The sequence below is a fragment of the Alosa alosa genome, chromosome 16, assembly GCF_017589495.1.
Source record: "Alosa alosa isolate M-15738 ecotype Scorff River chromosome 16, AALO_Geno_1.1, whole genome shotgun sequence".
Lineage (NCBI taxonomy): Eukaryota > Metazoa > Chordata > Actinopteri > Clupeiformes > Clupeidae > Alosa > Alosa alosa.
Genome location: NC_063204.1, coordinates 30,712,536 through 30,728,050, shown reverse-complemented (window position 1 = coordinate 30,728,050; position 15,515 = coordinate 30,712,536).

The following is a 15,515-nucleotide window of genomic DNA, read 5'->3' as shown; positions in this document are numbered from 1 at the left end:
TCAGAGAAAGCAGGAGAACATAAATATTCTTGCTTTAAAGGTTTATTGCTCCTCCTGCGTGTGTTGTCTCACATCAAAGTCATGTTGAAACGGTAGATTGCGTAACACGCCCTTAATCAAATACTGTAGCATTTCTGTTTCTTTTCTTATTCCTTCATGGCCTAATGGTGATGTTGCCTTTGAACAATAAACAGAGAGACACAATTGAATGTAATTTTGGCACTATCTACATAAGGTTTGTTTTTTTTACTCACATAGTGCTGAAAATAACTTGTGAGAAATAGCTGTTATTTCAACTCATTCAGAGTTGACTGAAAGTGGGGTAGGATGATTTCTGTCCTTATTATTTTTTCCACTTTGGGAATTGGGAATGTTGCTATCTTTTACAGCACAACATCATCATCTATTTGCATTTTTATTGCATGTCTCTCCCTAACAACTGCAAATAGGGCACAGTGACAGAATGGTTCTATTAAGTTAATGTAAAGTGTTTCTTTTTAATGTAAAGGGAGTTACGAATACTCATAAAGGAGGCCTGTACATAAAATCGCTCATTCGGGTAGTGATTTTATTTTGGCTTTGTTTGACAGGAATAACCGTGAGAAAGTTGCTGTCTCCAAAGACGCTTCGAAGGGAAGCCTATAAAACTAAACAAGTTGTGTATGTGTGTGTGTGTGTGTGTGTGCATGTGTGTGTGTGTGTGTAAGTGAATGAGTCCTCAGCGCTTTGAAGTGGGAGCGTCATGCGTTTTTTCGCATGACACATCTTGTTGCCTTGTGTCAGTGCTGGGGCATTGGCTTATGAATTTTCGGCGTGTGTGACAGCTTAGCGCTGTCTTTCTTCCCTGGCTCCCAGAGCTATGCAGAGTAGCTGTGCTGGAAGATCCACTCAGATTTGCATATAAGCGAATAGACTGACCTCCTTAGCCAGCTCCACTTAGCTGTATGATGTAAGCCAAAGCAAGTGGTGGCGTCCTACCAGACATTCTAGTTGGATATGTGCTAGCACTCAGTCAAACAGGGGCTCATCATGGAATAATCACACAGGATATTATACAGTATGAACATTTAGAATTGCCTCCGAATTTTGAGTCTGATGAAGCGAGCTCAAGAAGGTCTGCCTGCTAAAGCAAAACGTTTCTGCAAAACATTTGATTTTAAAAAAACTATGCAACTACTCTTATCAATACAGTATGCGTGTGTGTGTGTGTGTGTGTGTGTAAATAAAGCAATGCACGCAGCATGAAAGCCATCACCATTAGCATTCTTCCTGTTTGTTATGGAAACAATATCAGAGACCTTGCATGAAAACAACTCATCTACAAACTCTGAAAGAGGTTGAGAGAGCTGAAGAATGCATGCTATGCCTCAAACGGTCCCCCTCATTCAGACCCAAAAGCACTTTGTTCAGCTGAAGAAGGCCATTACATCTGGCTTTTTCCATCTTACTGACCCCACTGAGACTTCTCTTGCCTGTGTGTGTGTATATACTGAGTAATGAGAGAGTAGTAGTAGTACAGTAGAACAGCAGTAGTAGATTTCTTGGATGTGTCCTAGTCCCCTGCATTTAGTTCTTTAGATGTGCATTCATTGCATGGGACATATTGGTCCTCCACAGATACAGCATTCACATACACAGACAACCACATCCAGGCAATTTGTCAGGGAGAGTTTTGTTTATAACCCAATGCTTGTGTTATGAGGGTAAAGCCAAGCGCGTCCATACTCTTAACAATGTGAGCCTGATTAACTGTATGGGGAGGGGGGAACACGTGGAAGTCCTTAGGCCAGTGCGGAGGGTAGAGGAGAGGGGAGGACGCAGGAATGGTACTCGCCCCCCCACCATGGCTAAAGGAGGTGGTCGAGGGCCCGTTGCTGGGTGGCAGCTTTTCCATGACATCATTCGTCAGGCATTAAACCCATTAACAGGTCTGCACAATCTCTCTCTCTCTCTCTGTCTTTCTTTTTATCTCTATTTTATTCTTTCTCATTCAGTTTTTTGTTGTCTCTGTTTTTGTCCATCTGTATTTCTGTCTCTTTCACTCTTTCTCTCTCTATGACTGCCTGCCTCTCTCCACCATGTCCCCCCATCTCTTGGTATCACTCTCTCTCTCCCTCTTGGCCTCCCTCCCTCCCTTCCTGTGCCAGCCGTAGGAAGGAGGACAGTGTGGGAGAGCAAGCACGCTGTTGTTTTTTTTACTAAATTGGGGTTCCATGTGGCTCGTTGCCAGAGACCTGGCTGTGCATTTCTTCCGGGAGCTAATTCACTGCATCTTTTATCCACTATGTGAACAGAGACCTCTCCTCGCCTCTCCTCTCTGGGCAGGATGAGTTGCTATTGCCCCCTGAGACTGTGCGAGTGCGCGAGTGGGTGAGGAACGGAGTTGAGGAAGCGAAGGAGGGAGTTAAAAAGAGAGTGAGTGAAGTGAGTGAATGAGTGAGTGAGTACCGGACTATAAGAGTGAGTGTGTGAGTGAGAGAGTGAGTACCGGACTATAAGAGTGAGTGTGTGAGTGAGAGAGTGAGTACCGGACTATAAGAGGAGTGTGTGAGTGAGAGAGTGAGTACTGGACTATAAGAGTGAGTGTGTGAGTGAGAGAGTGAGTACAGGACTATAAGAGTGGAGTGTGTGTGAGTGAGCGAGTGAGTACTGACTATAAGAGTGAGTGTGTGAGTGAGAGAGTGAGTACCGGACTATAAGAGTGAGTGTGTGGAGTGAAGAGTGAGTACCTGGACTATAAGAGTGAGTGTGTGAGTGAGAGAGTGAGTACCGGACTATAAGAGTGAGTGTGTGAGGAGAGAGTGAGTACCGGACTATAAGAGTGAGTGTGAGTGAGAGAGTGAGTAACCGGACTATAAGAGAGTGTGTGAGTGAGAGAGTGAGTACCGGACTGTGAGTGAGAGAGTGAGTACCGGACTATAAGAGTGAGTGTGTGAGTGAGAGAGTGAGTACCGGACTATAAGAGTGAGTGTGTGAGTGAGAGAGTGAGTACCGGACTATAAGAGTGAGTGTGTGAGTGAGAGAGTGAGTACCGGACTATAAGAGTAGCTTCGCTAAGCCAGAGAGACCTGGCTGCATTTCTTCCGGGGAGCTACTCCACTGCATCTTTTATCCACTATGGGTAGAGACCTCTCCTCGCCTCTCCCTCTCCTCTCAAGTGTAGGATGGAGCTGGCATGGCTCTGAGACTGTGCGAAGGCTGAAGTGGGTGAGGAACGAGTTGGAGTAGCCAAGGAGGAGCAAAAAGTGAGTGAGTACTGACTATAAGAGAGTGTGTGGAGTGGAGAGAGTGAGACTGACTATAAGAGTGAGGTGTGGAGTGAGAGAGTGAGTACCCCACCAGGTGAGGGAGGTGTGGAGTGAGAGAGGAGTACCGACTATAAGAGTGAGGTGGTGGAGTGAGAGAGTGAGTACTGGACTATAAGAGAGGAGTGTGTGAGTGAGAGAGTGAGTACCGGACTATAAGAGTGAGTGTGAGTGAGAGAGTGAGTAACCGACTATAAGAGAGTGTGTGAGTGAGAGAGTGAGTACCGGACTATAAGAGGGAGTGTGTGGAGGAGAGGAGTGGAGTAGCCTGGACTATGGAGTGGGAGAGTGGGAGGAGAGAGTGAGTACCGGACTATAAGAGTGGGAGTGTGTGGAGTGAGAGAGATACCTAATTGAGATGAGTGCAAAAGTGAGAGAGAGTGAGTACCGGACTTATGGAAAGTGGGAGTGAGCTGAAAGAGTGAGTACCGGACTATAAGAGTGAGTGTGTGAGTGAGAGAGTGAGTGCGGACTATAAGAGTGAGTGTGTGAGTGAGAGAGTGAGCACCGGACTATAAGAGTGAGTGTGTGGAGTGAGAGAGTGAGTAACTGGACTATGGGTGAGTGAGTGTGTGAGTGAGAGAGTGAGTACCTGACTATAAGAGTGAGTGTGTGGGAGTGAGAGAGTGAGTACCGGACTATGAGTGGGAGGTGTGTGGGAGGAGCGAGAGTGAGTACCGGACTATAAGAGGAGTGTGTGAGTGAGAGAGTGAGTACCGGACTATAAGAGTGAGGTGTGTGGGAGAGAGTGAGTACCGAGTGAGTAATGTGGACTATACCGGACTAGAGTGAGTGTGTGAGGAGAGAGTGAGTACCGACTATACTATAAGAGTGGAGGACTATAAGTGTGTGAGTGAGTACCGGACTATAAGAGTGAGTGTGTGAGTGAGAGAGTGAGTACCGGACTATAAGAGTGAGTGAGCGAGTGAGCTGAAGTAATATGTGAGGCACACAGACACACACAGGAAGTGTGTGAATGGGATTTAATTGGGCAGGTAAGCCAAGTAGCTGTGCAAGGGAGAGTTAATAAGCACTCTTTCACTAAGTAAATTTCACTAAGCTTAGTGCAAGCTACCTTTCCTTTTTCCTTACAACCCCCACACACACACACACACACACACACACACACACACATACACACACATACACACACATACACAAATAAAAACATGCACACATACATGTTGCATACACAGCCTAACCACTCCACATGCAAAGGCAATCCAAGCAAAGGGTCCCCCAGGGCTCCGTTCTGGGCCCACTTTTATTCACTATTTATATAAACTGTCTGGGGGAGAATGTACAACATGCATTTTTCCATTTGTATGCAGACGACACTGTTATTTATTGTTGTGCTGCTACCATAAGGAAGGCATTTGAGCATTTGCAAACTGCTTTTCACAGAGTGCAAGCACAGCTTTATCAATTAAAGCTTGTGCTTAATGCTGAGAAGACCAAAGTAATGGTCTTTTCAAACTCAAGGAAGAATAAGTTAGACCTGAATATTGTTACCAATCAGGGTAAAACAATTGATATAGTTTCATCTTATAAATACTTAGGATTTTTAATTGATGACCACCTTTCTTTTAAGCTTCATATACAGAACTTAGTGAACAAGTTGAAATTGAAGTTGGTTTTTCTTTTAGAACAAATCTTGTTTTACTTTTTCTGCCAGAAAAAAGGCTAGTCGATGCCACATTTCTTCCTATTATTGATTATGGTGATCTGTTGTACATGAATGCCCCATCAAAGTGTCTTCAGATGTTGGATGCTGTGTATCATGGAGCTTTAAGGTTCATTTCAAATTGCAGACCCCTCACTCATCACTGTAAACTTTACTCCACAGTGAATTTGCTCCTCTCTGTCAAATCACGAATTTACTCACCCTCTATATCTTCATATATAAGGGCATTATAGGCAGGCTTCCATGTTACATATCTGAATTTCTTTCTTTTACAAAGAGTACTTATGCCTTAAGGTCTCAGAACACTATTTTATTGAGTGTACCTCAAGCCCAGACAGAGTTGTTCAAGAAGGCTTTCATGTTTGCTGCACCTTCTGCTTGGAATGAACTACAGAAAACACTCAAACTATCCATCCAGTCCATCCAGTGCAAATGTTTTAATTGATGGCACTTTTATTTAATCTGGAATGCACTTGAGTTGTCTTTGCCTCTTTTGTGTTTGTTTTGTGATTGTGATGTGTAACTATTTGTTCTGCTATCTCGGCCAGGTCTCTCTTGAAAAAGAGATTTTATATCTTAATGAGACTAACCTGGTTAAATAAAGGTTATAATAATAAGAAGAAGAATCCCTTGAGCAGGCAGCTCAAGCGGCTCACAAAGCGCTGAGTCATCCGGTGCAGTCTGCTGACACCCCTGACTGTCAGCCTCTGTTTCGGTCCCAGAACTGCGCCGCTCGCTCCGATTACTCACACCAGTCTCCATGTTCGAGGCGTTCCACTCCCCGTTTCCTTTTCAGACCTGTTCTCTGAAGGCCTGTGCCAAGCGCGTTTTAATCACAATCTCCATCTTAATTTGTCAAGTCACATTTAGATATCTGATACGTAAGGAATGCTTTTGTGGACACGCACAGAAATATTTATTTTTTCCCTCAATTGAATCACCACAAAAAAGAAACACCCATAGTGTTAGATTTTGTGAATTACCTACCAAAGTAGGCAGATAACGGAATCAGATAGTCAATAATAGCACAAGCTATGAGCCCTCCAAGCAGTTCCATGCTGTTTTACCACTTAGAAGAGAGTGCTAGAACAATGTGTGAATATGGAGAGCTAATACAAGGTGTCTGTTTTCACCTCCAGGGCAGGGGAAGGAAAAGGAGCAGAAAGGCACCATATTTTAATGTCGCAAAAAATTGCAGCACAGTGTTTGTCGAGTTTGTTGGAGGGGGGGTTGGGAGGGGGCACCGACCAAGCTAGCGTCATGTACACCTTTTTTTCTTATCATTTTGATCTCATTTCTTCGCTATTCTTTCCTCCTTTCCCCCTTCCCTCCCTCCCTTGAAATTGATTTCTTCTTGTTTGGTTTGGCAGTAATAAGATCAACAAAGGGATTACATTTCAATGGCATACCACCTCCCACCTCAGGCAAATGATTTGTCCAAACTTAATAATAAAATACTTAGGATGTATTGTCAGATGTAAACAGTAGTTGTAATAAAACGCCGCCTGAGGAAAAGACTTCTTTAACTTGTAAAACCCTATTTGTGTTGGCCTATACACCCGGGCTCCCCAAACCATTATGATAAAATGTATCCCATTTAGTCTGACGAAAAGTCACAATAAAAGCCATGTGCTGGAGTCAGGAAAGCCAAGAGAGAGAGGGAGAGAGAGAGAGAGAGAGAGAGAAGGAGGGAGGGAGAGAGAGAGAGAAGGAGGGAGGGAGGGAGAGAGAGAGAGAGAGAGAGAGAGAGAGAGAAGGGAGGGAGAGAGAGAGAGAGGGAGAGAGAGAGAGAAGGAGGGAAAGAGATGAGAGAGGAGAGGAGAGCGAGTTTCTCCCCCACAGAGACAAACAAATAAAGATAAAGTGGGGTTGACGTTAAAACAGGCTAATTCAGTGTGATCTCTTAGCAGGGATTTCCGACGCGTTCTGTCACCCGCCTGACACACTGATCTGCAACGGTTCGTGCAGGTGTTGGCCTCCCCAGCCGCTTTGTTCCGTGTGCACAGGCCCTCTAACATGCACATTTAAAATACATATATTTTTGACATTTTACTCTTGTTCTCGTTGATGGGTGAGCTTTGGTAATCTCATCGCTGTTGTGCAGCGGGCAGTTGGACAGTTGATTAAAGGTCTTAATTCAGAAGATCTAGATCATTGTATGTATTATTGTTCTTCTGATAACCTAAACTGTTCTCAGGTCAGCAATCACTATTCGGACTAAATCCAACTGGTCTGTCAGATCATGGCTGTTGAAATCAGAAATAGGTTTGATTTTCAGGTTTTGTCTGGGCATTGTGAGCCCGTGCTTGTGCTGGGCTTACTGGCTCATTGTGAGTTAAGAAGGTATGCCCTCCGACCAGTTCCCCGTCAATGAGCTGGCCACTTGAGACGCTAATCCACCCCGAGTCCAAGAAGTCACGCAACGGCATCAGCGATCTCTCTCTCTCTCTTTCATTCTCTCTCTCTTTCTTTCTCCTCTTTTACTCTTTCTCTCTTTCTCTCTCTCCCTCACTATTTCTCTCCTCCCTGGCTCTTTCTCTCGTTCTCTCTCCTCCATTATTCTTTCTCTCTTTCACTCTTTCTCTCTCACTCGTTCTCTCTCCTCCCTTGCTCCTTTCTCTCTTTCACTCTTTCTCTCTCACTCGTTCTCTCTCCTCCCTTGCTCCTTTCTGTCTTTCACTCTTTCTCTTTCTCTCTTCCTCTCTCTCATTGCACGGCATTGCTAGACTCACGGCCGCCAGCCGATGACAAAGACCTCATTGACCCACAGCATGGCATAGGGGAAGAAGAAAAAAAACAGAAAAGAATTACCCAAAATTCAATCCACACACTAAAATTCAATTTGCACTGACGCTTTTTTATTGCTTTAATTTGTAAAGACTGAAGCAGTAAATTGTGACAGAGAGAGAGAGAAAGGCTGACACAGGCCTGAAAGAGTCTCCGGGACAAGGTGCCTTTGATGGTGGTGGTGGTCAGTTGCGCCCGTGGATTGTCCCCTCTGCCCGCTGGAAGGGGGAGAAAGAAAAAGTGGCCTGGTAGGGTTGTGGAGAGGCCGATCTGCACAACACCTGTTTGCCGTGGCTGACAGCAATGGCCGTTAATAGCTGGCCATAAATCGTTCACCCCATTGTCCTGTCACCAAGTTGCAGGTCCACATTTTTTTCTTTTTTTTTCTTCCTCAATGTAATAACAAGGGCTTAGGTAGCAGCTTTCAAGGACACCCCATTCTCCAAATTGTTGGCACATTTCTGGAACCAAAGACAAACAAATGTTAAAATACCAGAGAGAAATACTTCAAAGGTCCTACAATGTTCCATCTTCTTTAAAACCATTCATGGTTTTAAATTGACTTGGTTCATCATGTTTAAACAAAAAAACAGATTCAAATGTTACTTTGCATTGCAAAGATGAACCACCTGACGCTATTTGCTCCTCTATTCCATATTCACCATCAAGCACAATGTAAATGTAATTTATGCAAAAGCATTTTCAAATCAACAGACAAATTCTGTCACCCCCCATTCTTAATTGCCATTTCGCAAGAGCAGGCTTATTCCTGATCACCCTTTTGAAAAAGCTAACAGATCCTGTTTGGGTCAGGACAGAAGGACACAGAGAGAGTATGGAGTACGGAGACACGAGAGAGGAGGACGGGTGGAGTAGAACCAGGACGAGAGGACAGATTCAACCTGTCTTGGTTCTACAATAAACCGGCAGCAGGACCTTTCATCACTAACGGTGATGAACCACAGGTCCGCTACACACAAAGAAAAAAAAGGTGTGGGTGTGTTGTGGAAGGGGGGGCATGGTTTGAGAAAAGAGCAGTCGACAAGCCCAAACTAGGCAGATGGAGGACAGGGGGGGGGGGGTGCTTGGACCTCGCAAAGTGACCCTACTGCGGAATCTGAAAGAGACAGGGTGGTATTTCAGTAGCAGTCTCCACAATTGAATAGAAAGCCAAGGGTGTGGTGGTGGTGGCCGTGGCTGAGGGGGAGGCGAAGTAAGAGAGCACCTGAGATCAGATCAATTGGATACAGTTTTGTTTTTTGGTGGGAGGGGGGCATTCTTAGCTCTATCACTCTCCCAATAGGCCCCCCCCCCCCTCAACCCCATTATAAGCAACATCAAGGGCTGAGAGAGAAGGGGAGCACAGGGCCACTCTGGGCCTGCTTATTGTGGAGAGGCTCTAATAAAAAGCCACCATGTGCCAATTTAGCACCTACAATTAAGAGATTAGGGTGATGAGGAGGTTCCATTGCTGGGAGGCAAGGCCGACTCCCCAGGCCCGAGGGCCAACTGGGCAGGGAATGGGCTACACCGCTGATGAGGGGGCAAGATAATCTCAACCCCTCCCTCCCTCTCTCTCTCTCTCTCTCTCTTTTTTTTTCTCTCTGCAACCCCTCTGTCCTCCTTCCCTGCCTCCCTCTCTTCCCTCCCTCTCTCCTGTGCCCTGGAGCACCTCAGCAAATACCTGCTCAATATTCTAGCAGACAGAGAAGGGCTCGGGAGGGGGAGGTGGAGGAGAGGCAGTGTTTGGTGTTTTGGGTTGGGGGTGGGGGGGGGTGGGTGGTGAGGGGAGGGGGAGTTTGGTCGTGGAGGTTGGTGGTGGTGGTGGGGGGTACATGGCATGTCTGCAAAAGGGAGATACAAAGGCGTCTGAAAACAAAAAGCGTAACATCTGCTAAAGCGATTGCGAGCAAATATGTTTGACAATTATTGTTTACAGTGACAGTGGTAACAGTTCACGAAATCAAACCACATTTATGTTCGCAATGGAGCAGATGGCCCTACAGCTATCCATTAACAACCTGTCAAAAGCTTAATTTTGAAGTTACTTTTATGTTGCGCCCTTCACCATGTGAGGGAAGCCGTTGTTTTGGATAATGATTGTTATCAATTTCACTGGCACACATCATCCTCTCTCTCCTTATTGTCTTCCCCTGTTTTGCTGTTTTTTTTACTCTCTCTCTCTCTCTCTCTCTTTCAACTTTGTTACTGTAAATGTTTATGGCTCATGGATGGTTTCTCGAGTGCTTAGCCTCAGAGCATGGAGATGTGCTTTTGAATAACCTGAGTCCTGTGTGCTCTGCTTCGATTTTTAGAAATAAATGATTGCATGAACGTTGCTGATCATTGAATTTCAGCACAAGCTTTTAGGTGTTAGATATTGAACAATCTTTTTAGATATTGAACAATTTTTTCCACAATTATAATAAGGAAGAATCCTCTTTTTTCACACATGCAAAACCTATATTTTGAATACTCTACGCAAATGCATTGGGCATATGCAAATCAGTAATTTCAAAATGAGATGTTATGACACATATGGAAGTGCTGTTAGTTCCTCCCCCCACACTATCTTTGTTAACACTTCAAAGGAAGAGCCCCAAACCAGCTTTCAGCTCATGGTGGTGCATCCTCTCTCTCTCTCTCTCTCTCTCTCTCTCTCTCTCTCTCTCTCTCTCTCTCTCTCTCTCTCGCTGTCTCTCTCTCTCTCTCTCTCTGCTCGACACTGTACATCTGACACACTCTATCACATGGTGAGTCATAATTAACCCTGGCCCTCGTTGCTCTAATTGATGGTCATTAGATGGTCCCGTGATCCTGTGATGAACACACTGCAGAGAGTGAGTGAGAAAGAGAGAGAGAGAGAGAGAGAGAGGCAGAGGGAGAGAAAGGGGTGGTGTGATTGGTAAGCAAACTACACTAACAGGGGGCAACCAACACTTAATTATCAATGAGGTTTTTGCACCATTCTCAAGGCCTCGGGCACTGTCTATGTGTCTGTGTCTCTCTCTCTCTGTGTCTGTGTGTGTGTGTGTGTGGTGTGTGTGTGTGTGTGGTGTGTGTGTGTGTGTGTGTGTGTGTGTGTGTGTGTGTGTGTGTGTGTGTGTGTGTGTGTGTGTGTGGTGTGTGTGTGTGTGTGTGTGTGTGTGTGTGTGTGTGTGTTGTTTTCCTTCGGTTAAAGTAATGGGCTCCTTTCTAATGGAATCCACGTTAAACATAGTCCTTGGAGCCCCGGCGTTTCTGTCCCCAGCACTGGGGGAGGGGGTGCTTATTGGTGTGATTACACACAGCCCGGCTCATTTGTCAGCCATGAAAAAGGCCCAGCCGGAGTGCGGGGCTGCCGGCGTGATGCTGGGACGGTCCTGCCCCACGCCGGACAGGCCCCTGCCCTCCCAGGACCTGCCGGGTTAAAGGGGACCCTCGGCACTGCCCAAGGCTGCCCACATCATTCACATGCTAAGTGGGTGGCAATTTTGATTGCATGTGTAAAGGCATCAATGACCATGACCAATGATGTTCGTCAGTAGCAGCAATGTGTAACAGTGCAAATTGTATAATAGTAATATCTTTCGGTCATTTACCAATTGTGATCTTTATTAAAATGTTCATTTCTGATTTTTATTTTGTTGATGAAATTGCACTGAAATTTCTATAATTGCAACAGAGAGGACATTTTTGCAACATCAGTATTACAATGGAAATCTATCAAAAGCTCCTGAAATTTCTCAGGCTTGGCCAAGTAACCAGATTCTCTGAGGAACACACACACACACACGCGTACACAAACAAACACATACTGCTATAAGATTGCAGACTTGAGTTATGAGTGACAGTGAGAGTGTGACCTGCATCCAGGCCTTGGTCACCTTCTCAAGTGGACTGGGATTGCAGGCGTTTCACCGTGGAGAAGAGATGGTGCATCACTGAAGCCATCACATGGCCTATAACTGCTGGGAGAACTGACGGTCCTCTTGATTAATGCGATCATGATGATGCACTTCAACAATGATTATTGTACCACTGAGTTTTTCTATTCAAAGCTATGTTTATACAAAATCACAAAACTATACATTGAGAGGTTTAGATTTAGGTGATGTTTATCCTGCTAGTGGATTAACTATAGCCTTGTTGTTGCTGGCACCACGCCCAAACAGTTGATTCTACAAGGATGTCCATGAAATTTGGTTTCATTTTCACAAACGTTCCACCGTGTAAGGTGCAACGTCAGTGTCCAAAAATACATAGCAGGTCTCCTGTTGACATCACGGATATTGTCAACCCACAGAAGGCCTAGTTCATGCACCTGTTTTGCATCTGGTAAAGGTACCACCACATCAGAGTACAGAGTTTGTTTATACCGCTTCTTTGATCCTCTTTGACGGTTCTTTGGGTGTATCAGTTATTGCACTGATGAGAACAAGATTGTGTTAAAAATGAGTGAATGGGGCGGGGGGTTGCTATTTTCTGATGACCATGTCTGTCTCATCCCAGGATGCAAACACTGTCTGGTAAGTTCAACATAGCAGAATTCATATCTAATGTTTGAACATGGGGGCTCATATATTAGCAGTGTGGCATGCACATTACATTCTTCCTTCAACTCCCAGAGGATGAAGACCCAAATATCGCTTTTAAAAATGTCTTTTTCTCTCAAACTTTTTAGCCATTCTAAGAAAAAATGAGTGCTTTATTCCCATTCTTTCTCTGTGAGCGGCACCTCGACTGGAAAAGAGTACAAAAGCCATCAGAGAATGGTCAGTCCCCGAATTCCACTAGTCATTCTAATGACCGCAGTCACAGGGAATCGCGGTTTAATGCACTTCATTTTCACTTCAGACTCTCTCCAAGTGTTTTTTGAAGTGGTACTGGAAACCATTCAAACAGACTTAGATCTTAAATGTGAATAACTTAAACGTCTTCTCTCTGTTCAAAAGAATAACATACATGTTCAAATAATCTGCACATTGGTTATTTCAGCAGTAGTATTGTTGCTAATGGTCTGTGAACAGTATAATGTTGACATGGTGTCAGATGGGCTTCAGGAATATTTTGAATTCAAATATGTAGAATGACCATGAAGAAATTACATTGTGGTGCCTCGAAATTCTATTGTAATGCATTCTCTTTTTTTTAGTTTCTTTGCATATTTTTCTGGCAAACTAAAGGCTGTTTCCTAATAAACTGAAACTTATTTATTCCATTAAAAAGTGATCCTTGTCATTAGTACCCGCAAACTCAACTCCTATGAGAATTGAACAGGGTATAACATTTAAAGACATTGTACAATAATAATAATTATACAAAGAATAAGAATACGATGCAATGTGATTAGATGAAGAGTCAGAAATACTTTTAATGGAGGAATTCTTTCAGAAATGTCTCATAGAAATGATCATGTATTAACTTCATTGAATCCCATCACAAATATTGTACACGCTTTCTTTTCATGTGTTGAAAAATAAACTGTCAGAAATAGACTGAGCAAAAAGTGCATGGTACTCCCTCTGCAATCACTTAGGCAACACAAACAGTGTGATAATCCTAGTTGATACTCGGCATTTCCTATTTGTAACCCTAATATAATGGCCGTTGGAATACATTTTTAAACTGTGTATGGTTATTAAAAGTTTGACTATAACAAATAACTTCTTGTTTTGTTTTTTTAATTATTTTTGTTTGCTTGTTAATTAATGATAAAATAATTTAGAGCAAATTACTGGCACAAGAACAGCCTTTAACACTTGCTAAGGGACGTGTTTGGCATGCAGACAGAATCCTAGGAAACGCCAGTGCCTCTTCTTGTCGGAGCAAATATTTAAATAAATGGACGTGTAAACGTGCAATAAGCCAAAAGTTATTTGTATGCATTATGAAAACAAAAAAACCCACACAGAATTGAAAAGGAAAAAAACAGGCAAGCTGGAAAGACCAATCCCGTGAGTTTATTAGGTCTGCTCTGAAAGCTGCGCTCTTTCTTTTGCGCTCAGAGTAAGTCCTTTATCACGGGGCGGCACTGACGTCGCCTCCAGCTATTGCTTGCCTGGAGCAAGGTGCTAGGATAGCAAAAGGGATCCTATCATCAAACTCCATAATAACGCGGGCTTCGGCACAGCTGCGCTGTGACCCCTTTGTGATGGAACAGATAGCTTCTAGATGAAATAGTGTTCTTCTTTGGTGTGAAATTATCATGTCTATTAATTCAAGCAGACATCATCCTCTCCCTCACTCTCTTTCTCTCGCTGTCTATCTATCTCGTACCCGCCTCGCTCCTCTTCCATTCCTTGTCCGTGAAAATATGCGATTTCCAAGCAAATGGTCCATTTTACTGGAGTAATTTTTCATCGTTGATTCACAGAAAATAAGGCTGAAGGGGATGAGCTGCCTAAAGAGAGCGCTTCATGCCACAGTGGAGGGACTATAAACTGTAACAAAACATATGATGTGTACCGCTATTATCTTCCTTCGAATTTGCCGAAATTGTTTCAATGTACACATTCATCACCACCAAAGAGACAACAGCGGGGGACTGATCAAATAACCTGACTCTGATATGAATTCATATATCTCAATTGATAGGTTCTGAATTTGGTCAACTCATCCCGTGTGACAGTAATAAAAACCTATTCGTTTTTTAGCATTCGATAAACTAGGCAATACAATCTCCGAGATGTTGACGCATTCGTTCTTAGTTATTTTGAGCTAGTTATTTTGAAACTAGCGCACAATATTATAATCTGTTAGGACCAGTGGATGTGTAATAGCTAACATAACATTTTGGGATGTCTCTGATGTGTATAAGGTTATTGTATCGCCTGGTGAGAATCAAGCCAAAGTTACATCATTGCTGTTGTCATTAATATTGCTTTTGTTGCAATTTGTATTCAAAATAAATTTGTCCTTACTTTAAAAAGGCTTTGTGCAATCTGCACCGGGAAAAGAAGCTTTAAACTAGCTTTGGGTCTGATTACCATGCATTAACCCTGTGCAGACCTTAACGCATGTTATTGGGTCAACATTGCTCCAGGGCCTTGGTACTTGCAAAAGTATGATATCTCCAAATAACAGATTGCGCATTCAGTGCGACCAGCATCGAACCAAACATTGAAGGCTTACTGGTACAATTGTCCATTGACAGAGAAATTCTCTGGATATTTCAACCCATCTGCAATTTTGATATTTCTACATTGTAAAGTAGTAACTTGCAATTAGTTTAGGCAGACGTCAAACCCCCACGTTCAACTTTGATTTGATGACATTCCGATTATGCTGGTTGCTAATCATTTTAATGTAGGCCTACCCCAATGATGCAATCTTATTGAAAAAAGGAAACAGAAACACATTGATCATGACAAAGGCAACTGCTGATAGATCTCTCACATAGGTATTGAATTGAAAAAACGAGAGAGAGAGAGAGAGAGAGAGAGAGAGAGAGAGAGAGAGAGAGTTGCAGTTTCACAACCCCTTGACCTCAAAATATCCCCCCTGGCACTAGCAGTTCAGATGCTCCCCGCATCCCAATCAAATGTGCCATTTATTTTATCTGGTCTCTTGGTCGATGGGTTTGACTTTATGAGGAAATTTTTAATTGGCTTAAACTCTAGCGTCAAAAGTGTCTTTAAGGACATAACCTAGGCTACTTTTAAAGATGTCGTCTGATGTCGACTTTGCAAGTTCCCATGTGCGGTGGAATTTCAAGAAATATACGAACATTTAAAATACCAGTGATGCTAAGCCTACAT